This window comes from Equus przewalskii, chromosome 2 (genome assembly GCF_037783145.1).
Source record: "Equus przewalskii isolate Varuska chromosome 2, EquPr2, whole genome shotgun sequence".
Lineage (NCBI taxonomy): Eukaryota > Metazoa > Chordata > Mammalia > Perissodactyla > Equidae > Equus > Equus przewalskii.
Genome location: NC_091832.1, coordinates 105,301,383 through 105,323,269, shown reverse-complemented (window position 1 = coordinate 105,323,269; position 21,887 = coordinate 105,301,383). Strand labels below are relative to the sequence as shown.

The 21,887-nt window shown below is 40.1% G+C and overlaps 1 protein-coding gene across 4 annotated transcripts in view; it reads left to right on the top strand.

Moving 5' to 3' along the window:
• Positions 1-19,101, top strand: part of BBS12 (Bardet-Biedl syndrome 12) — a 67,972-nt gene extending 48,871 nt beyond the window's left edge. For 2 of the 4 annotated variants that reach the window (XR_011537210.1, XR_011537211.1), the window contains 2 exons: positions 6,094-6,204; positions 6,414-7,123. The gene's annotated coding sequence lies outside the window, so the exon portion shown is untranslated. Of the gene's footprint in view, positions 1-5,075; positions 5,184-6,093; positions 6,205-6,413; positions 7,124-18,678 lie in introns of those variants that run through there. The other 2 variants (XR_011537209.1, XR_011537208.1) reach the window with 2 other exon arrangements.
• The last annotated feature ends 2,786 nt before the right edge of the window (positions 19,102-21,887 follow it).

The window sequence follows — 21,887 nt, the reverse complement described above, 5'->3', positions numbered from 1 at the left end:
TCAACCTATAAATAATCGGTATCACCAAAATATGTATACCATGTTTCTATTTTTGTAAAGATAAAGCTACACATACAGATAAATTACCTAGTATCTGTATGTGTAAATGTCTACTCCTATGTGATTGTATAATAATAATAATAAGCAACAAAAACAGTACTTAAACCATGTACCAGGTACTGTTCTAAGTGCTCTGTGTGTGCTATTGTTGGTCCTCACAACAGCTCTATGAAGTAGGTAGTTATCCCCACTGCACAGATGGGATTCCAAAGCACTGAGAAGTCAGCTTCTGGTCCCACAGTCACACAGCTAGTAAGTGGCAGAGCTGAGATTTGCCGCCCGGCATTTAACCCAAATTGGCCTTTTCATCTACCAGATCATGATGCCTCCCTGTCATGTAAAGAAAAATGATGGGGAGATAAGCAGTAGTCACTTAAAACCTGTAGAATGAAGCTGTTTGGAATTTTTATTTTCTGTATTAACATGTTTGTATCATTTGAATTTTTATAACTTCTTTATAATTTAAATTAAAAAGTAACTATAAATCAAAGAGAGGTATAAAACACTAAATAAACATCTGAGACTGCTCTCTCTAACTCACTCTTATTATCAGAAGTTTTATAAGAAACTATGTTTTTGTAAGAAATCCACAGAGCTCAAGTCCAGGGTTTAGGGTTCACCTTCATGCTCATTGGCTGGCTAGTTAGTAAAGCTCTCTGATTGCAGGTACATAATATCTACTTTGTTCCCTGTGGCATGCTCTTAAAACAGAGTATGCCAGGATTCCTTGCCCCTCCAACCTACAATAGGACTCCTGAAGAACTGAGTTCTGATGCCTACATGTATGCGTGTAGTTGAAACTCGCTGCTGCTCTTCAAACCACCATGTCAACATCAAGACACTAGCCTGGACATCATCGTTCCCTCTGTGAAGATTACTGTTTTACTCATTTGAGTTTAAGAATATCACCATGTCTCAGTTCAGGCTGCTGTAACAGAATACCATAGTCTGTGTGGCATATAAATAAATATTTCTTTCCCACTGTCCTGGAGGCTGGGAAGGCCAAGATCAAGCTCCAGCAGATCTGATGTCTGGTGAGAACTTGCTTCCTGGATCGTAGACTGCCATCTTCTCACTGTGTCCTCATGTGGTGGAAGGGGCAAGGTAGGTCAGAGGGCTTCACCCTCATGACCTAATCACCTCCTAGGGGCCTCACCTCCTAACACCAGCACACTGGGGATTAGGATTTCAGCATATGAATTTTGGGGGGACACAAACATTCAGTCTGTAGCACACAACATAGCTAATTTATGGAGGTGAGCATTGTGATAGCAACTGTAACGCTTCCATACCCCAAAATTTCAGAGATGTTTCATCAGATTGAAAGCAATGTTGTAAATAACCTTTCCCTGCTTATGGTTCCTAAACTTTATAACAATTTTTGTAATACTTTAATACAGTTCCTGTAATAGCATACTACACTATACTATTATAAATTACTGTATATAAAATAGCATTACTATTATGCACACAGACTAAATGTTTGCCATGTTAATGAGGAGGGACACAGATAACTGAAGTCTATTTGAAATTTAAGGTTTTCGCCAGGGCTTTGTTTGAATTGCTGTATTCCTTGTTTCTTAAGACTTCTAATGCTGATAGCATTTACTCTTTCATGACAATGGGGTATCATTTGGTAAGACACTAAGGCTTATATACAACATTTAAAATTATTAAGAACAGCAAATTTTAAAATCTTAAGTGCATCTTTCCCTCTCAAGAACCTAGATCTCTGTCAAGAGCCTAGCTCACCTTAACAGTTTTTATGATGGCCGAATTAACAAACTCAACTTGTCACTAGTCTCAGTCAGACTTATTTAGATGTAATAACTTCTATTTGTGGGCACACAGTGAGAATATAGATCTGACAAGATGCAGCTGTAATAAACATAGATATAGTAACAGCTTCTATGTCTCTGTGTGGAATGGGGATCCCAGCTTGAACTTGAAGTATGTCTGCAGTTTTATTGATAATTCCCACCCTCCTCCACCACTGGATTTTCAGGAGTCCATGGGGAGCTTAGCTTGGAACAACTCAGTCTCACAAACATGCCCAGACATGTTGCAAGAGTGTAAGATTCCCCTGATTATAATTTAGTGCGGTTAATGGTGTGGGTCTTCTACGTAAGCACAAAAAAGAAAGCCTTTTTTTTTAACTTTCTCCAGGAGATATTTTACGTGCATGTTTGTCTCTGTGTGTTGCCAAAAGATTAGAAATTACAAAAGGCCATGGTACAGAAAATGAGTCCCTGGTTGGTCTCATTTCCTTAGTGTTTCAGCCTAATGAATTAATCCTGTATCCGATCCTTTTAATTTTTTGTTTCAATTCTGGAATCTGGTGCCAATTTAGCCATCTGACCACTAGGAATTACTTTTGAAGTATGATATTACAAAAAGACACTGACCAGAGGAAGGCATTACACACAGGATTTCCTGTTTATAGATGCACCAAACATGTAGGCCCCTGATTAACTGATTAACGGGGGGAGAATAGAATATATCTAAACAATGTACTCACTGAAAGTTTCCACACAACTGCGTTGGATAGCTTACTCCAATGTGTGACTCAGGAAAACATTCCAGTGCATTCATAAATTCAGAGAAGGAATCCAAACTGACGATAGATGGATGCAATTGTTGGTGTCCACTGGGAAAGAAGTAGCAGGTTAATACTTGATTTAAAAGATTTCATCCAGAAAGTAATACTAGGATGATGATTTTTTTAAATGCCAGCATCTTATGCCATCAAATTAGCCAATAACACTATTCATTTTCTCTTTCCTTGTAACTTTTTCCATTCTGTTCTGTTGTTCCACCAGTTTTTGAAAATAAATATGCAAGAAAATCACCAAAAATAAACTGTTGTCATTTTCATCTTTCTAAACTCAAGCATGTGCAGACTGCTCCCTTTTTACATGCTGTTTCTTATATGTAGAGAGGACAGATTTTCTGATTCTTTTTTTTTTTTTTTTGAGGAAGATTAGCCCTGGACTAACTGCTGCCAATCCTCCTCTTTTTGCTGAGGAAGACTGGCTCTGAGCTAACATCCGTGCCCATCTTCCTCTACTTTTATATGTGGGACACCTACCACAGCATGGCTTGCCAAGGGGCGCCATGTCCGTAACCAGGGATCCGAACCAGCAAACCCCAGGCTGCCAAAGTGGAACGTGCGAACTTAACTGCTGTGCCACCAGTCTGGCCCCTGGATATTCTGATTCTTAATAGTAGTAACAATACTTGGAATTTCAGTGTTTTGGGTTTTTTTTTCTCTAAAGCACAAATGAATCTTTTGTGCCCTGTATAGTATAGAATTACTATACAATAGTTTCTAATCTTTAAGACTATATTATCTATGCACAGAGAATTCAAAGAAAATTAGTATTCAGTACCCGTTATCAATTAAAAATACAACAATGAGAAATCTACATTTTTCTTTTCTTTTTCCCTACATCTATAGCAAATACAGCAAGAAGTTCCTTTAAACATTTAGAAAAGAAAAAGGAAGGTGAAGTAAAATAAAAGAAAAAAGGAAAAGGAAGAAAGAAAAGAAATGGATGCTATTCAAGCTCAGAAGATTATTGACTTTGATGAAACTATAATATAGTTTAAGGGAACATGGGATTTAAAAGCAGTTTTAAATGTTAGAAAGCAGGCAGCATTTCCATAGGGCTACTAGCGGAGCACGTAGCAATTCTAATTCCCGCTTTTAGAGCGAATCAAAAGTCTTCCATGACTGGTCCCCAGCCAACCCCTTCCGGTCCAGCTTAAGTTTTGTAGTATCTTGTCAGGGAAGTGGGAGAACCCTCCTCCCCCTTTCCATAGGGTTCTTATGGCTGGTCAAATAATTAAAAAGTCAGTTTAGCAGAGAAAATCCAACAAACTAATAGCATGTATACATGGGAGAAACTCAGGGGAAACTGAATAACTCAGCCAACGGGCCGAGGCGGCCTGCTTAAGTATCTTCAGCTACAGACAAGGAGGACGGGATAGTGATTTGGGGCTTCAAAGGGGAGGAAGGCAACTCACATGGAAATGGAAAAGCAAATGTTTGGTAAATAGAGCTTTGATAAGAGTGGGCAAGGATCCTCCCAGTCTACAGAAACCCAGAGTTACCTATGGTGATGGCCTGCCCTGGAGACAGGCCTTTATTTTAAATTTCTTTTAGGCAGTTAGAGGGGAAAGGTGGAATATTCTTGCTGAGTCTGAGCCCTTATTGTCTTCAGCTCGAAATAATCCGCGTACCAGAGTGGAGCATCTTGGGGCGGCCTGCCCTGAACCCCGTCAATATCTTTTCCCAGGGGGAAAAAAAAACTGTCACCAAAAGAACCTTTTATTAGATATACTATTTCTCAGCTAATTTTTTTTATTGCCTAATCACAAGGATCAATTATTTCTTTCTTCTGGTTCTGTGTCTAAAACCCTTTCTAGTAGATAGGATTGTTGTAAAGATCAGAAAGACACTGTATATGAACATAAATGCTTTCAAATATACACAGAATCATACAAATATAAGTCAACATCATTATGAAAACCGCTTTGTGAGATGTACGTTTTCCTTTTGTTTTTATTTTTCTGTCTTATCCTATTGCTTTCTTTTTTGTTGTTGTTGCTGAGGAAGATTCACCCTGAGCCCACATCCGTTGCCAATCTTCCTCTTTTTTTCTTTTTTTTTATGGGAACTGCCACCCCAGTGTGGCTGCTCACAGACGAGTGGTGTATGTCCATGCCCAGGATCCAAACCCTGGCCACCGAAGCAGAGATCGCCGAACTTAACCCCAACGCCGCCGGGGCTGGCCCTCCTATCATTTTCTTAATAATCAAAACTGCTATATTGGAATTATAATGCTATTGTTAGGTTGAAAATGTTAAACATTTTTGGTTTTGCCTTTCAGGAAAACTAACAAAAGTATTCTACGTTGCAAACTGTTATTTTATATTGAGGCTAGTAGGTTAAAAAAGATCAGAAAACATAATCTAAAGATCTCATTTTCTAAAAAATCATTTTTTCTTCCCAGTTTTCAGTGATTAACCAGCCGCTTTTGTTGTTGTCATCAAATCTGCCATGGAAGTCAAAATTTCACAGCATGTCATGGTCCCTCAGAAATTTCATCTTATGCTTCAGGGTAATTTAAGTTGTTACAAAGGTCATTTAGGGGAAGAAATTAGTGACTATAATAAATTATTTATTTTCTTAGTGTTTATAAACAAAGATCTCCTTTGGGAAACAGGGTGCAAAAGAAGGCAGAGAAAATAAGAACAAATTGTCAGCTGGCTACAGACAGAGGGAAGATGGCCTGTGCTTGGCCTGTGTCTGGTTTCTAGGGGATCCTGCTTAGACCAACAGTCAAACAAGCACACATTTTGTATATTAAACATACAAAAAGGAAAAGCCAAAGCATGAAATGCAGTCCACTTCCAGTAATCTGCATTCTTATTAATTTTTTCCTGGTTTATCAAAAAATATTTCACGTCAGATAGAGAATCTGACTTACTCCTGTGCTACTCCCCCTGACCACTGGTTTTGTGTTTACTCTGATATCATAACCTAATTTTTAGTTATTAGCCTAAGTAAAAATAAGGAGGGAATAACTAAACCCACTTTTTAAAACACATAATGCATTACAAAGAAAAAAATATTTGGGGGTTAGCTACAGTTTGTGTCCCTAGGATGGATAATTGTGAGGGGCTCTCAGGTCAGAAAACATTAACCAGAACAGAGACCTGTGCACAAAGCAGACCAATTTCACTGATAGTCGTTGGTCCTTGGTTTATCTTCACTCATCTGGACAAAACCAGCTTAGAAGAGCCAACATCAGTAAAGGTTCTTTTTTCCTAAAGGTTGGTCATGTTACTCTCTTCACCTTTAAAAACCCATGAAGATGAACTTACCCTAGAATTCACATTGAGACTGAAGAGTAGCAGAAAATACCACCCCAAAATAGTCCACTTTGGCAGAAGGGCTGTTTCAAGGCACTTGAAATACAGCAGGTGCAAGAAGAGCTCTCTGACCTCCTCTTTTCTTCCTGAAACCAGGACATGAAACTTCCACGGGAAAGATGCCCTCCTAGCACCTGGAAGAAAGAAACGTTCTTATCACCAGAGAGAGGGAGTGGAGGCCAAGAGAAATCGCACAAACAAACTTCGGTAAAACAACCCCTGTCTTCCTTTAGCCTCCCCATAAATTTTAGTTACTTTGTCACAATTACTACTCTTTGTCCAACCTAGTTTATAAACACTTAGGCCTAACCACTTTTGGGGTCTTCATTTTCCTGTGAAGGCTCCCATGTACATGTAAAAGTAATTTTTGTGTGCTTTCCTCCTGTTAATTTGTCTTATGTCAACTTAATTTTCAGGCCCAGCTGGAGACCCTAACAGACTAAAAGAAAAGTTTTGTTTCTCTACAAGGCCAAGTGTGGATGTTGCTATATATATATATAATGGCTCAGATTCTTTCAAACTACTTTTTCTTTATAGCTTGCTGTTCCTCTAATCCATCTGGGATGAGAATTCCTAAGACTGGAATCATGGGAATCATAGAGTTCCTCTTCCAAACAATTCTACTTACTTTCTGGTTCTTGCATTTTACATGACTGCTTTACTGATTTCTTGCTTTAATGCCCACCCTTTAATGCCTTCGGTTGGCATTAAAGAGAGAGGTATTTAACCAGGAAATGAGATAAAGACTTTCAAATAGGACTCCTCAATAAAATGAAATGTGCACACAATTTCCTATATGGATGATGTATATTTTGATAGGCAAGGTTTCTGTTAGTAACCCATGATGACCTGCTTAACATTTTTGTTATGCAAAAGTTTTCCCCTTGAAAAAAATCACCAGTAATATTTGCATAAAAGGGAAAAATACATACTATCTATGTATTTTAAGCAAAAGATTTTATTTTTGTGGGCAATTATTTATAATAATATTAAAAATTTTACAGAATACCAGTTCTTTCTCACTGTTTGTAATTCTCATTTAAAAGATCAATTTACCCCAAAATATGTTACACAGGAGAAACGGAAAGATTTTTTGAAAAAATAAATATTGCTTATGTTACACAAAGCCCCTGCATTTCTATTCATCACTTACTGTATTAAATTGAGTATGCAATCAGTTAAGCTAATAGGAAACTCTTGGTTTGAAACTTTTTATTAATTTTGACTAAAGCACAATATGCCTTTATTATACTTACATTGTTAAGAATCATACGTAATAGGCCAAAAAATTATGCTTTAGATTATTTTTAAAGCTTGGAAATTGAATTATAAAGTTACAGCACTTAAAAAAATAAAACACATAGAAACTTAGAAGAAAATGAAATAGAATATGAACTAAGGTAAAAAAGTCTTAAATCAATTTTGTCATAGTGATGTATAAAAATAGCAATACAGGGCTAAATTGACATCACTAGTCAAATCGTATGCATCTTGAATTCATTTGTGGTGTGGAAGTTAATTCAGTTCTTCAAATATGTCTCTCTCGTGGTCTCTCTTTCTCTTTGTCTCTCACACACACACACACACACACACACACACACACGCACACACACATGCAGCTTCTTTGTGCCCAATCTACCAGAGAACATTATTTCTTTTTAAATGTTCCTTTTTTTTTTTTTTGATGAGGAAGATCAGCCCTGAGGTAACATCTGTGCCAGTCTTCCTCTATTTTGTATGTGGGATGCCTCCATAGCATGGCTGATGAATGCAGTAGATCCACACCCGGGATTGGAGCCATCAAACCCAGGCTGCCAAAGCAGAGCACGTGGAACTTCAACCACTCAGCCACCGGGCCGGCCCTGAGAACATTATTTCTTGATTCACTTGTCTTCAACAAATGTGTACTGAATGCCATCTATGTCATAGCTAGTCACTTTGGGGGTTATCAAGTTAAGTAAGACACTGGTCCTCCAGAAACTTACAGTTATGCACACAAATAACTATAACAGAAAATGAAGCAGAATAAACGCCATAAACGAGGCATTTCATGATATAGGAGTTCAGATGTCATTTTGCTTGGGGAAACTAGAAAAGTCTTATGCGAAAAGTGTCATTTAGTGTGGGCTTTGAAGGATGGTGAGATTTTTATAGAAATGATTGCAGAAAAGCTGAGAGGACTGATATGAAACCAGCAGCATGAGCAATGACGCAGAGACAGCCACGTGTAGAGGGACTAGGACTTAGCTGCAGTGTAACGAGTGGTGAGTAGCTGGGGGGGCAGGGACGGTGGGGAGAAGCCTGAGGAGGTAAGTGAAACCAGCGGTAGAAAATTCTCCTTTATTCAGAAGACAGTACAGATCCCTTGGAGGTTCTGGAGGAAGAGCATGGCACGCTCAAGTATCAGTTTAGAAAATGAGACTGTAGGTTAGACTGGAGCTACAGAGATTGAGGAACGGGTGCTTTCATCGCCCAGAAGAATAAGGGAATCAGTGGAAACGGACAAGGGGAAACACATCCAGAGGTATTTCAGAAGACGATCTTGAGGACTTGGTAATCAGAAGAACTTGGGAGCTAAAGGTGTTAGTTACTCTTGGTTACAGCCAGGTAACAGAAGATTAAATTGAACTAGCTTAGACAAAAAGAGTTCACAAAATCCAAGGTGGGGCTGAAACCCAGCCTCAGAGTAATTAGAGCCAACTAGAAACAGGGACCCAAATGCCATCAGGTCTCTCATCTCCCCTCCTCCCCATAGGCTGATGCCAACCTTTCCTTCTACAGAAGAGACTTTCTCACGTAGCAAGTGCGGTCACTAATATTTCCTGAGGTTTATATCTTTCAGTTTCCACCACTGAGAGACACTGACAGATATTGCTTTCTTCTCAAATCCAAACATCCCAGGAAATAACTGTAACATTTTTTTTTACTCTCTGCTTATTTTTATTTTATTTTATTGAGGTAACATTAGTTTATAAGATTATATAAATTTGAGTTGTACATCATTACATTTCAGTTTCTGTGTAGACTACATCATATTCACCACCCAATGACTAATTACCATCCATCACCACACACAGGTGCCCTGTCACCTTTTTCACCCTCCCTCCCTCTTTCCCTCTGGTAACCACCAATCCAATCTCTGTATCTATGTGTTTGTTTGTTGTTATTGTTGTTGTTTTTATTTTCTACTTATGAATGAGATTATACAGTATTTGTCTTCCTCTGTCTGACTTATTTCACTTAGCATAATACCCTCAAGGTCTATCCATTTTGTTGCAAAAGGCAAGATTTCATCTTTTTTTTATAGCTGAGTAGTATTCCATTTTGTATATATACCACGTCTTCTTTATCCATTCATCCCTTGATGGGCACCTGGTTGCTTCCAAGTCTTGGCTATTGTGAATAATGCTGCAATGAATGTAGGGGGTGTATGTATCTTTATGCCTTTGTGTTTTCAAGTTCTTTGGATAAATACCCAGCAGTGGAATAGCTGGATCATGTGGTAGATCTATTCATAATTTTCTGAGGATACTCCATACTGCTTTCCACAGTGGCTGCACCAGTTTACACTCCCACCAGCACTGTACGAGGGTTCCCTTCTCTCCACATCATCTCCAACACTTGTTTCCTGTCTTGTTAATTACAGCCAGTCTGACCAGAGCCAGGTGGTGTCTCATTGTAGTTTTGATTTGCATTTCCCTAATAGCTAATGATGTTGAACATCTTTTCATGTACCTGTTGGCCATTCTTTGGAGAAATCTCTGTTCAGATCTTTGACCCATTTTCTAACTGGGTTATTTGTTTCTTTGTTGTTGAGATGTATGAGTTCTTTATATATTTTGGAAATTATCCCCTTATCAGATATGCAATTTGCAAATATCTTCTCCCAGTTTGTACGTTGTCTTTTTGTTTTGTTGATGCTTTCCTTTGCTGCACAGAAGCTTTTTAGTTTGACGTAGTCCCGTTTATTTACTTTTTCTTTTGTTTCCCTTGCCTGGTCAGATGTGGTATTTGAAAATATGCTGCTAAGACTGATCGAAGAGTCTACTGCTTATGTTTTCTTCTAGAAGTGTTATGGTTTCGTACCTTCAAGTCTTAAATCCATTTTGAGTTAATTTTTCTGTAGAGTGTAAGATAATGGTCTAGTTTCATTCTTTTGCATGTAGGCATCCAGTTTTCCCGACACTATTTATTGAAGAGACTTTCCTTTCTCCATTGTATCTTCTTGGCTCCCTTGTTGAAAATTAGCTATCCATAGATGGGTGGGTTTCTTTCTGGGCTCTCAATTCTGTCCCATTGATCTGTGCATCTGTTTTTGTGCCAGTACCATGCTATTTTGATTACTATAGCTTTGTAGTATATTTTGAAATCAGGGAGTGCGATGCCTCCAGCTTGGTTCTTTTTCTCAGGATTCCTTTGTCTATTTGAAGTCTTTTGTTGTTCCATAGAAATTTTAGGATTCTTTGTTCTATTTCTGTGAAAAATGTTATTGGAACTTTGATAGGGATCACATTGAATCTGTAGATTGCTTTAGGAAGTATGGACATTTTAACTCTGTTAACTCTTCCAATCCAGGAGCATGGAATATCTTTCCATTTCTTTGTGTCTTCTTCAAATTCTTTAAAAAATGTTTTATAGTTTTCAGTGTATGAGTCTTTCACCTCTTTGGTTAAATTTATTCCTAGGTATTTTATTCTTTTGTTGCAATTGTAAATGAAATTGTATTCTTAATTTCTCTTTCTGCTACTTCACTGTTAACATATAGAAACACAACCGATTTTTGTATGTTGATTTTGTATCCTGCAACTTTATAGTATTCATCTATTTCTAATAGTTTTTGGTGGATTCTTTAGGGTTTTCTATGTATAAAACCATGTCATCTGCAAAGAATGACAGTTTTACTTCTTCCTTTCCAATTTGGATCCCTTTCATTTCTTTTTCTTGCCTGATTGCTCTGCCTAAGACTTCCAATACTATGTTAAATAAAAGTGGTGAAAGTGGGCATCCTCGTCTGACTCCTGTTCTTAAAAGGATAGCTTTCAGCTTTTCTCCATTGAGTATGATATTAGCTGAGGACTTATCATATATGGGCTTTATTATGTTGAGGTACTTTCCTTCTATACCCATTTTATTCAGAGTTTTTCTCATAAATGGATGCTGTATCTTGTCAAATGCTTTCTCTGCATCTATTGAGATGATCAGGTGATTTTTACTCTTCATTTTGTTAATGTGGTGTATCACATTGATTGATTTGTGGATGTTGAACCATCCCTGCATCCCTGGAATAAATCCCACATGATGATGGTGTATGATGTTTTTAATGTATTGTCATATTCTATTTGCTAGTATTTTATTGAGGATTTTTGTATTGATATTCATCAATGATATTGGCCTGTAATTTTTTTTTCTTGTGTTGTCCTTGTTTGGTTTTGGTATCAGGGTAATGTTGGCCTTTGGGAATAAGTTAGGAAGCTTCTCCTCCTCTTGAATTTTTTGGAAGAGTTTGAGAAGGATAGGTATTAAGTCTTCTTTGAATGTTTGGTAGAATTCACCAGGGAAGCTGTCCGGTCCTGGACTTTCATTTTTGGGGAGGTTTTTGATTACTGTTTCAATTTTCTTACTGGTGATTGGTCTATTCAAATTCTCTATTTCTTCTTGATTCAGTTGTGGAAAGTTGTATGAGTCTAAGAAAGTATCCATTTCTTCTAGACTATCCAATTTGTTGGCATATATCTTTTTGTAATAATCTCTTACAATCTTTTGTATTTCTGAAGAAGCTGTTGTAATTTCTTCTCTTTTGTTTTCTGATTTTATTTACTTGAGCCTTCTCTCTTTTTTTCTTGGTGAGTCTAGACAAAGGTTTGTCAATTTTGTTTATCTTTTCAAAGAACCAGCTCTTAGTTTCATGGATTTTTTTCTTTTTCTTTTTTCTTTTTTTTTTCAGTCTTTACTCCATTTATTTTTGCTCTGATTTTTATTATTTCCTTCCTTCTGCTGATTTTGGGATTTGTTTGTTCTTCTTTTTGTAGTTCCTTTAGGTGCACTGTTAGGTTGTTTATTTGAGATTTTTCTTGTTTGTTGAGATAGTCTTGTATTACTATAAACTTCCTTCATAGTACCACTTTTGCTGTATCCATAAATTTTGCATGTCATATTTTAATTTTCATTTGTCTCCAGGTATTTTTTAATTTCTCCGTTGATTTCTTCATTTACTCAATAGTTGTTCAGTGGCATTTTGTTTAATCTGCATATATTTGTGGCTTTTCTAGTTTTCTTCTTGTAGTTGATTTCTAGTTTCATACCATTGTGGTCAGAAAAGATGCTTTGTATTATTTCAGTCTTCTTAAATTTATTGATACTTGTTTTGTGGCCTAATATGTGATCTATCCTGGAGAATGTTCCATGTGCATTCAAAAAGAATGTGTTTTCTGAGGTTTTTGGAAAGAATGTTCTGTATATATCTACCATGTCCATCTAGTCTAATATGTCATTTAAGGCAAATGTTTCCTTATTGATCTTCTGTTTGGATGATCTATCCATTGATGTGAATGGAGTGTGAAAGTCCCCTACTATTATTATGTTACTGTCTATTTCTCCTTTTATGTCTGTTAGTAATTGCTTTATATATTTAGGTGCTCCTAAGTTAGGTACATAGATATTTGTAGGTGTTAAGTCCTCTTGTTGGATTCTGCCCTTTATCACTATGTAGTGCCCTTCTTTGTCTCGTTACAGTTTTTGTTTTAAAGTCTATTTTGTCTGATATAAGTATTGCTACCCCTGCTTTCTTTTCATTGCTATTTGCATGGAGTATCTATTTCCATCCCTTCACTTTCAGTTTATGAATGTCTTTAGTTCTGAAGTATGTCTCTTGTATGCAGCATTTGTATGAGTCTTTTTTTTTTTATCAGCCAGCCTGTGTCTTTTGATTGGAGCATTTAGTGCATTGACATTTAAAGTAGCTATTGATGAGTATGTACTTATTGCCATTTTGTTTCTTTTTTTCTGAATGTTTTAGTAGTTCTTCTCTGTTCTTTTCTTCTCCCATTCTCTTACCTTGTAGTTTGGTGGCTTTCTTTAATATTATGTTTGGGTTCCTTTCTCTTAATGTTTTGTGTATTTCTTATCGGTTTCTGGTTTGTGATTACCATGAGGTTCACATATAATAACCTGTGTAAATAGCAATCTATGTTAAGTTGATGGCCTCTTAAGTTTGACCTTTTGCTAAAAGCCCTATTCTTTTACTCCCCTCCTCCTAAATTTTATGTTTTTGATATCTTATTTAACCTTGTGTGTGTGTGTGTGTGTGTGTGTGTGTGTGTGTGTGTGTGTGTGTGTATCCATTAACCTCTTATCATGGAAGTAAATAATTTTGATAGTTTTGTCTTTTCACCTTCATATTACCTTCATAGGTGGTTGATCTGCTACCTTTCCTGTATATTTTCCTTTACCAGTGATTTTTTCTTTTTCTTTTTGATATTTTCTTATTCCTGTTTGTGGTCTTGTCTTTTCCACTTAACTAAGTCCCTTTAACATTTCTTGGAAGGCCAGTTTATTGGTGATAAGCTCTTTATATCTCCTTCCATTCTGAATGATAAGCTTGCCAAGTAGAGTACTCTTGGCTGTAGGTTTTTTCCTTTGAGCACTTTAAACATATCGTGCCATTCCCTTCTATCCTGTAAGTTTTCTGCTGAGAAGTCAGCTGATAGCCTTATGGGGTTTCTTTTGTATGTAACTTGTTGCCTTTCTCTTGCAGCTGTTAGGATTCTTTTTAATTCTTGACATTTTAATTATAATGTGTCTTGGTGTGGGCCTCTTTAGGTTCATCTTGTTTGGTGCTCTCTGTACTTCCTGCATCTGGATGTCTATTTCCTTCCTTAAGTTAAGAAAGTGGTCAGCTGTTATTCTTCAGATAGCTTCTCTGCCCCTTTGTCTCTCTCTTCTTCTGGGACACCTATAATATGGATGTTAGTGTACTTGATGTTGTCCCAGAGGTCCTTTAGATTGTCCTTGTTCTTTTTAATTCTTTTTCCTTTTTTCAGTTCACCTTGGGTGATTTCCTCTACTCTTTCATCCAGTTCGCTGATCCATTCTTCTGTTTCATCTACTTTGCTATTGATTCCCTCTAGTGAATTTTTCATTTCCATTATTGTATTCTTCATTTCTGATTGGTTGTTTTTTATATTTTCCTCTTCTTTGTTGACATTCTCACTGTGTTCATCTATTCTTCTCTGAAGATCAGTGAGCATCCTTATGAGTATTAGTTTGTGCTGTTTATCTCTTTTGTTTAGTTCTTTTTCTGAGGATTTGTCCTGTTCTGTAATTTGCAACATATTCCTTTGTCTCCTCATTTTGCCTATTTTTCTGTGCTTTTATCTACATATTAGGTAAATCAGTTACATCTCCCAATCTTGGAGAAATAGTCTTATGTTAGCGATGCCTTATGAGGCCAACAGTGTGCTTCCCTCTCATTACCAGTTCCAGATGTTCCAGGAGTATCCCCTGTGTAGGCTGCGTGTGCCCTTCTGTTGTGGTGGGGTTGCTCTTACTGCAGGCGCACAGGAAGACTGTCACCCTGGCCAGCTGGTTTATGAGGCTCAGCTGCGTGCAGCTGATTGATCCCTTTAGTCACTTTATTGGGCAGGGGGAGCCCCATCACAGCTTGCTGCAACATCTACTAGCACACTTCTGCTGCTGTTTTGCTGTTAAATGAGTCAGGCCCCCACCATGGCTGGTTGCTAGGCTCAGGGCCTCCTGCCTGCCAGGCTGTTGTCAGCTTTCTGAGGAGTGCAGCTGGGTGGGGCTGGCCCCAGGCATGGGATCACACAGTTGTTTCAGGTGTTGGAAGGCGGGGCAGATCCCCTATGTGGCTTAAGATTGCTCCCTGGCCGTGAAGCACCACAGCTAGAATGTGAATTTTTCCTCTCCAGAAGGTATTTCTGCCTCTTCCACCTCAGTCAGTGTTGTCTCTTGTTGTGGGGGTTCCTTTTATCCAGTTTCCAGTTCCCTCTCAGGAGTAATTGTTCCACAGTGAGTTGTAAATGTGTTGTGTCCATGGGAGGAGGTGAGCTCAGAGTCCTTGTACGCCACCATCTTCCCAGCAATCCCCACTGTGGCATTTTTAAATGTTTTCCATATACCAGGCACTATGCTAAGTAATTTGCGTGTATTGTCTCATTTAATACTCATAAAAGTCCTGCGAAGTAGGTTCTGTTGTTGTCCTGTATTTGTAATTGGAGAAACCCATGTCACCTAAGCAGAGGACAGTAGCCCAGACATTGAAATCCTGCCATTTGACTCCAGAGTCAAGCCTTTAACCCCTGTGTTGCTGTTGCTCTTCACAGGCACACTGTGGATCCACCCTTGATTCAATCAGCTGAGGCTAGAGAAGGTAGATTCCTGTAAGACCACGGCCATGTAGCTAGAATGAGACAGTTTTTGAAGAAGCGGGGTTGGCAGATGGAAAAGCCTCTAGAAAGCCACTGAACAAAGAAAAATCCAATGTGTTGAGCCAGGCTGCTGAAAGGTGAAGCATCAGGAAGTAATCATTTGTAAGGGACCACGATGAGTTTGACCTGGACTAGTTTAGTTTGTGCTGGCCACTCATGTAGGGAGATGTATCCAACAGGAAAGCAGAAATGAGAGGGCTATGCAGCATGACGGAAGCTCAATTTATCAATCTAGGGGTCACACTCGAAGCAGTGATAACTGAAGCAAAGGGAGTGGATGTTTGTTGAGGAAGAAACTTTGGAAAGGGTTCTCAAAGTGGAAGAGATGGTGGGAGAGCTTGATGGAGGAGCTGAGGAAGGGACTTGGGAAATTCCTCTATATTCGGAAAACATAAAAAGGAAAAGGCAGTGATAATGGAAGCAGAGAAGAAGCCATCAGGAACAGAGAAAAAGGGTGAGAGAGGATCCAAAGACAAGAACACTGATAGAAGAATAATGACAATATCGTCCTTCAAGAGAGAAGGAGGGGGGTTCAGCCTGGTGGCACAGTGGTTGAGTTTGTGCGCGCTGCTTCGGCAGCCTGGAGTTTGCAGGTTCAGATCCTGGATGCCCACCTGCACATCACTCATCAGGCCACGCTATGGTGGCAGCCCACATATAAAAAATATAGAGGAAGATTGGCACAGATGTTAGCTCAGGGCCAATCTTCCTCACCAAAAAAGAAAAAAAAAATAAAATAAAAGGAAGAGTGAAGTAAATACACCTTAAAAAAAGAGAGAGAGAGAGAAAGAAAGAGTAACCAAAACAATCTAATTAGAAGATACTCACTGATACCCACTTTTCTTCAAAGCATGGGAAGGAAAATTCAAACTGTACTAGTTTAAGGAGTGGGGAGACCAATGGGTCAGGAAGTGGAGTCACAGATATAGACAGTCTCTGAAGAGATTCGGTAGTGAAGGAAAGATGAGAAATAGGATAGATGAAAGTGTTTTATGATATGGGGGCCTTGTCTGCTGTAGGACCAGGGGAGAACGAATAGAAGAGGAGAAATCACACATGGGGAGCTCTGGGAAGGCCTCTTCCTAGGCCTCTAGGAGCACCTCACCTATCAGGAACCTATGGACACAGTGACCTTGCCTGTCCAGAATACAACCAAGAACCAGGAAGCGAAACTGGTCTCAGCAGCCAAAATCAATGTCATTATACTAATTCAATAAAGCTCATGGATTTTACATAAAAGAAAACTCTGATTCTTTTTGCAAAATTGAATCAATCTTACTCTCCTCTGGTCAGAGATGGAGAAATGTTTCTCCTGGGCTCTAGTCTGACAGCAGGAAACCACATCCACATATACACACAATAAACACTTAATTAAATTCCCATTTAATTAACTGAGGATACAAAATGTCAAAGGACATTAGGTGGCCACAGAGCAGGAACAGATGTAGCACATTTCAGCCTGGCTTTCCCTGACCCCAGAGTCCCTGGTGGCAGAGGAGGCAGAGGCATAAGAAGTTAAAACTGACACCGTCCATACAAGATAGGGTTTTTCTGCCTGGAAACTTAATTCTGGTTACAATTCTGTCCTTGTGCACTAGGTGTTCAGTCACCATTCTAAAACTTACACTAACACCATGTGTCATTCCATTTCATGGATATCTTACAAAAACCAGGCTTTCCTGGTTCTTGAACCAGACTCAGCATCAGCAGGATACATGGTGTACAACCAGTGCCCAGGTATCCCCAAATAATAGTTCTGCCTCCAATTCCCCAATATTCTAGAAAGTCCACTTCTTCTCTGTGCCAGAGGTTCTCTGGTGCCTCCTATGTCCCTTCTCCACCATCTTCATCCTTCTCTGTGGCCTGAGTGGCTGATCCGTATGGACTGCATCAAAGGGATCTATCTTGCCTTCTGGATTATGGTTGGGTTTAACCAATAGGAAGCTCATGAAGGACACTGCAGTAGAGAAGGTGAGTGAGGTCAGGCATTTATTCTCTGTCTCCCTTCCTGCAGGATCTTCGTAAATTAGCTGCAGCCTCCCACCCAGTTCACAGCCCCTGGCAGCAGTTAGAGCTGGGTTCTGGGAACTGCTCCCTCTCTTGCTCCTCCAGGCCTAGAGGTCATAATGACTCCTACTGTTACTAACTCCAGGGTACAGCAGGGTGTATCTTCCTTAAACCCCCCTCAGACTTCTGTAAATAGAGTCTTTATTAAACTACTTTCAAATTCTCCACTTTGCGGTGCCGTTTATTTCATGCAGGACCTGACTGCTACCATCATCCCACAGTGGATAGGTTTCAGCTCCTATGCCAACTCTAATCTATTGGTAGGAGCTACTTGGAGCATATGTTTTGAGAGACTCTGAGACCATGTCCAGAGTTTTAGTGATTGATGGGTAGTAACTGGATGCATGCAGGATGAGGAAGAGGAGCTCTTATGCCAGGTGTTGGCAATGCTTGTTCTAGATTTGAACAATTCTGATCATCTTATGCCAAGATTCTCAGAAGATTTAAAACCAAAAGGAGATCTGTTGTAAGTAGGCACACTAGAAATAGTACAAAGTGACAGCTGACAGACTAGCAGAAGAGGAGACTGAAAGGAAAGCTTAACTTAAAAGTAACCCAACAAACATAACAAGTAAACAAAACCACACATGCAAATAATAGCAGAGTGCAGGCCAAGCGAGTGTTCAATCTGCCCAGATAATGGTGATCTTGAGCAATAAAAGAAAAGGCTAGATATGTTTGGCATAGTTTCTCTCAAAAAGGAAGAAAGTATATCACACATTTTAAAAAAGATTTCTATCTCAAAGGGCTAAATGTTTGTCAGTTCTCTCCATCCATAGCTTGCCGGCCAGTCTGTACTCCACATCTGTCAGTTCATCAGTATCTAGAGAGATTTCATGAAAGGTCAATTGTTCATTTCCCGTTGCCATTGCCAAAATTCCTAAAATTCCTGTCCATTGCGATAGGCATGACAGCTAATGAGTCTAGCCCCAGTGGGGATCGAGAACCAATGATGCCAAACCAGTGACGGGGAGGCAGCCTGTGCTATCTGCTCTTCCCCTGCAGAACTGGGGCCCTCGCCTTGCTCTCCGCGTCCCAGATCTTATTGCTACCATGTCCTTTTGCGCCCCGTTGAAACTTATACCTCAGGCCAGACTCTGTGTTTTAGGTCATGTAACACTGATCATTTCTTTCGGATTAATAAGTGAGACTTCCTCTGATCCAACAGAACAGAGGTCCCATTCACAGCAACCTTATGGAGCTCTGTGGCAGCCGCGGTTGAGTCTGTGTCACGCAAGAAACAAATAAACAGCTATTATGCAGCTCACTGTGAATAACCCACTGTGCTAAGCTTTGTCGGGGAGGACGCGAAATTGTGTGAGAAGCTAGACTCGTCTTGACGGCTTCCAGTCTGGTGAAGAAGGCAAGCATGAGCACCACCAACTACAATTAAAGAAAACATTTTGCCAAACCAGTCTGGCCACCATGCAACCCTGAGCACACTAAAAAGCCCCATCACTCCATCCTGGACCCCTCTGAGAGCTGTGGGAGCTGCGAGAACTCTGCATCCTGGACCTCCCTTCCATGACAGGGGCAGTGTGACGACCAGCTGGAAAGGAGAGTTTGCAGCTGCCTTGTCAGCCAACTGGAGGTGGGAACTCGGAATCTGGCTTCATTTGGTGCCTTTCCTCCTTTGTGCCCTTTGTTCAGCTCTTATCTTGAATTCTTGCTCTTAATGACCTGCTGGAGTCACTCATTGGGTGCCATAATTCTCCCTCTCCTGACAAGAAAAATGCTTAGTTTTGTTCTGTACTGTTTTTTGGCCTATGATCTCAGTCTTTGTATTTTGATTTGACACCAGAAACAATGCCAATAAAATGGCTGCTGTGCAGAAGTGGTGGCAGATCTGGACTGTGAAGGACGAGAAGAGGTCTGACAAGTGAAGATGGAAAGGAAGGGCCTTTCAGGTGTGCTTCAATGTGCCCAGTGCTGCATACGCCATGACCTCTGGGTGTGAAGAAACGTGATGTTTTAAATTTTTCTAGGACTAAGCTTAGTCTTTACCTTTGGGCATAAGAATCATTTTGAGTTGAAGGCATTTGAGTTCTCAAATGCCTTATCTGCCTAAAAGCAGAGCCTCCCAAGAGAACTCAATGGTTATAAACCCTCTCCAGGAGCAACTTTAATATTCTCTTCTCAGAGAGCAGACCGAAAGTCAACACCAGACCCAGACAGACTCTGTCACAAACTGTCATATCTCCCATCTCTTCTCCTAAGGGCCCATTTATGTCGTTTGTGTTTCCATAAATGCCCCTCCTGCTCCCTCTTCTAAGAAGTCGTTTATTCTCGAGAAGGTGCCCCTTGGTGCCTCCTCATCTGCTGTTAACATGGCGTGTAGACTCTCAAATCTCCCTGCTCCTTTGGGTATTGGCTTCTTTCTGTGATGTTCCTGTGCACATAAAATTAAAAATTAATAAATTTGTATGCCTTTTCTCCTGTTAATCTATCTGTTGTCAGTTTAATTCAGACTCCCCAAAACTGAACCTAAAAAGGTAGAGGAAAAGTTTTTCCTCCTCTCCATCTGTCACCTGATGTCTCAAAATATAACCTAGTTGGCTCCAGTAAATATAATCATTTCAGTGTCTTTCTTAGTTATTTCAAATTTAAACTTGGTCAGTCATTCGAGAATTTTCCCCAACCCCTGCATTCTCCCAAAGTGGTGTCTGTGTCTGGGAAAGCGTCTTAGATTCCCCAGAAGCAGAGCCTGAGGCAGGGATTCTCGTGCAAGTGACTGAGTGAGGGAGTGCTCTCTCAGGAAACCTGCAAGGAAGTGAGGGAAGGGGATACCTCACGGCAAGAAGCTAAGCACAATGAGAGTTCGGCTGAAATCTAGCCTCAACTTGCCAGGAGCCCTGGAATGTGAATGGCACCACAAAGTTGATGCTCCTGAGGCAAGGGGAGCAGGTTTTTGTACTCCCTGTCTGTCAGTCATTGGTGGGGTAACCTCCTAGGTAATTTGGGGCAGTTCCCTGATGAAGACAATTCTCTGGAGGAGGGTGGCTCCATGAGCTACTCTCAGCCAACACTCACAACAACTGAGGATGGTGTTGGTCAAATAAAGAGGATAGGGTGGGACCAACAGCGTCTCCAAGAAGGAGCTTCCAAGACGTCCAGACATTGGGCTAGTGTTCTGGATGCTTGGTCTTTCACCCCTCTGGCATCCAGTGATCTCCATTTATCAGCAGTTACTGACACTGTTGTGGCATGGATATGCTATCTCATTTGGTCTTCGGGGGCCATCATTGACTGAGACATAACTGAGAACTCATCTCATTTCCAGGTGTAGTCAATGCTGTAGCGCCTCCGCATCCCAGCCTTGAGAGCCCTCCAGCCTCTCTCTCTCTCTCTCTGATACCCTCTCCTCCCTCCTAGGGCCTGGGAGGCACTGGCCACACTCTAATTGCTGAGTGAACAGAGCTCTGTATGGGTGTTCTGACTTGCTGCCTCCCCAGAGCTGCCTCTCAGGACAGGAGGCTCCCCAGTCTTAGAATCCTGAACCCCTCAGTAGATTCTCTCAGCTACCCTCCTGGGTTCAACCCCACAAGGAGGCACGGGACATGCCCCTTCTCAGGCCCACGTGTCAGCCACTTCCTCCGAGTGGCTCTCCTCCCCTCTGCTGGGAAAATGCTTTTCTAGTCTCCATTTGGGTTTTTCTTCATCTGCTTTCTTTGCAAGGTATTGTTTATGTTAAGCATCATACTGGGAGATTTTTCTATTGATACTTAAAACTAACCTTTTGGAACTAAAAAAAAAATCTCTCTCCAAAATCCCTGATTTATTTTCTTTCATAGCTATTGTCTCTGCTACAGGTTTCCAAAGTTCATTCTTGAAACGCAAAAGCTGAGCAATAATTCTTTCTTTGTTTTCCCATTCCTGCTTTAATAACCGTAATCCTCCCTGAGGCAGTGGACGCCTCCGACTGAATAACTGAGCCTCGGAAACAAGGGGGTTTTCAGAGCAGAGGGCGCAGCCCCGCCATCGCCCTAAGGAGCAGCAAGACCAGAGGCAGGGAAAAGTCGGCCGGTCTTGGAAGCACTTGAAGGAGAGGAATTTGCTAAAGAGGAGGAAGTGTGCCAGAAAGGCAACGGGAAAATAAATCAAGATGAGTGTTTAGAGGTTTCAGTTTCAGGATCGGGAGGGGAATCCCAGGATCACCTCACCTTGCCTGGGGCTGCCCTTCCGAGGGCATGTCCAGACTTGCAGGATCTGGACCCTGGAGAAGAGAATACGGTGGAAAAGAATAAGAAAGGAAACCACTCTAAATTGGTTCAAGATATTTAAAATAGGCAGCAATGAATATTTGGCCTAGGTCCCAAAGGCCTACTGCTAGAGAAGAATTTAAAAGACATCAGAGGTTAGTTCAAAATATATCTGGCA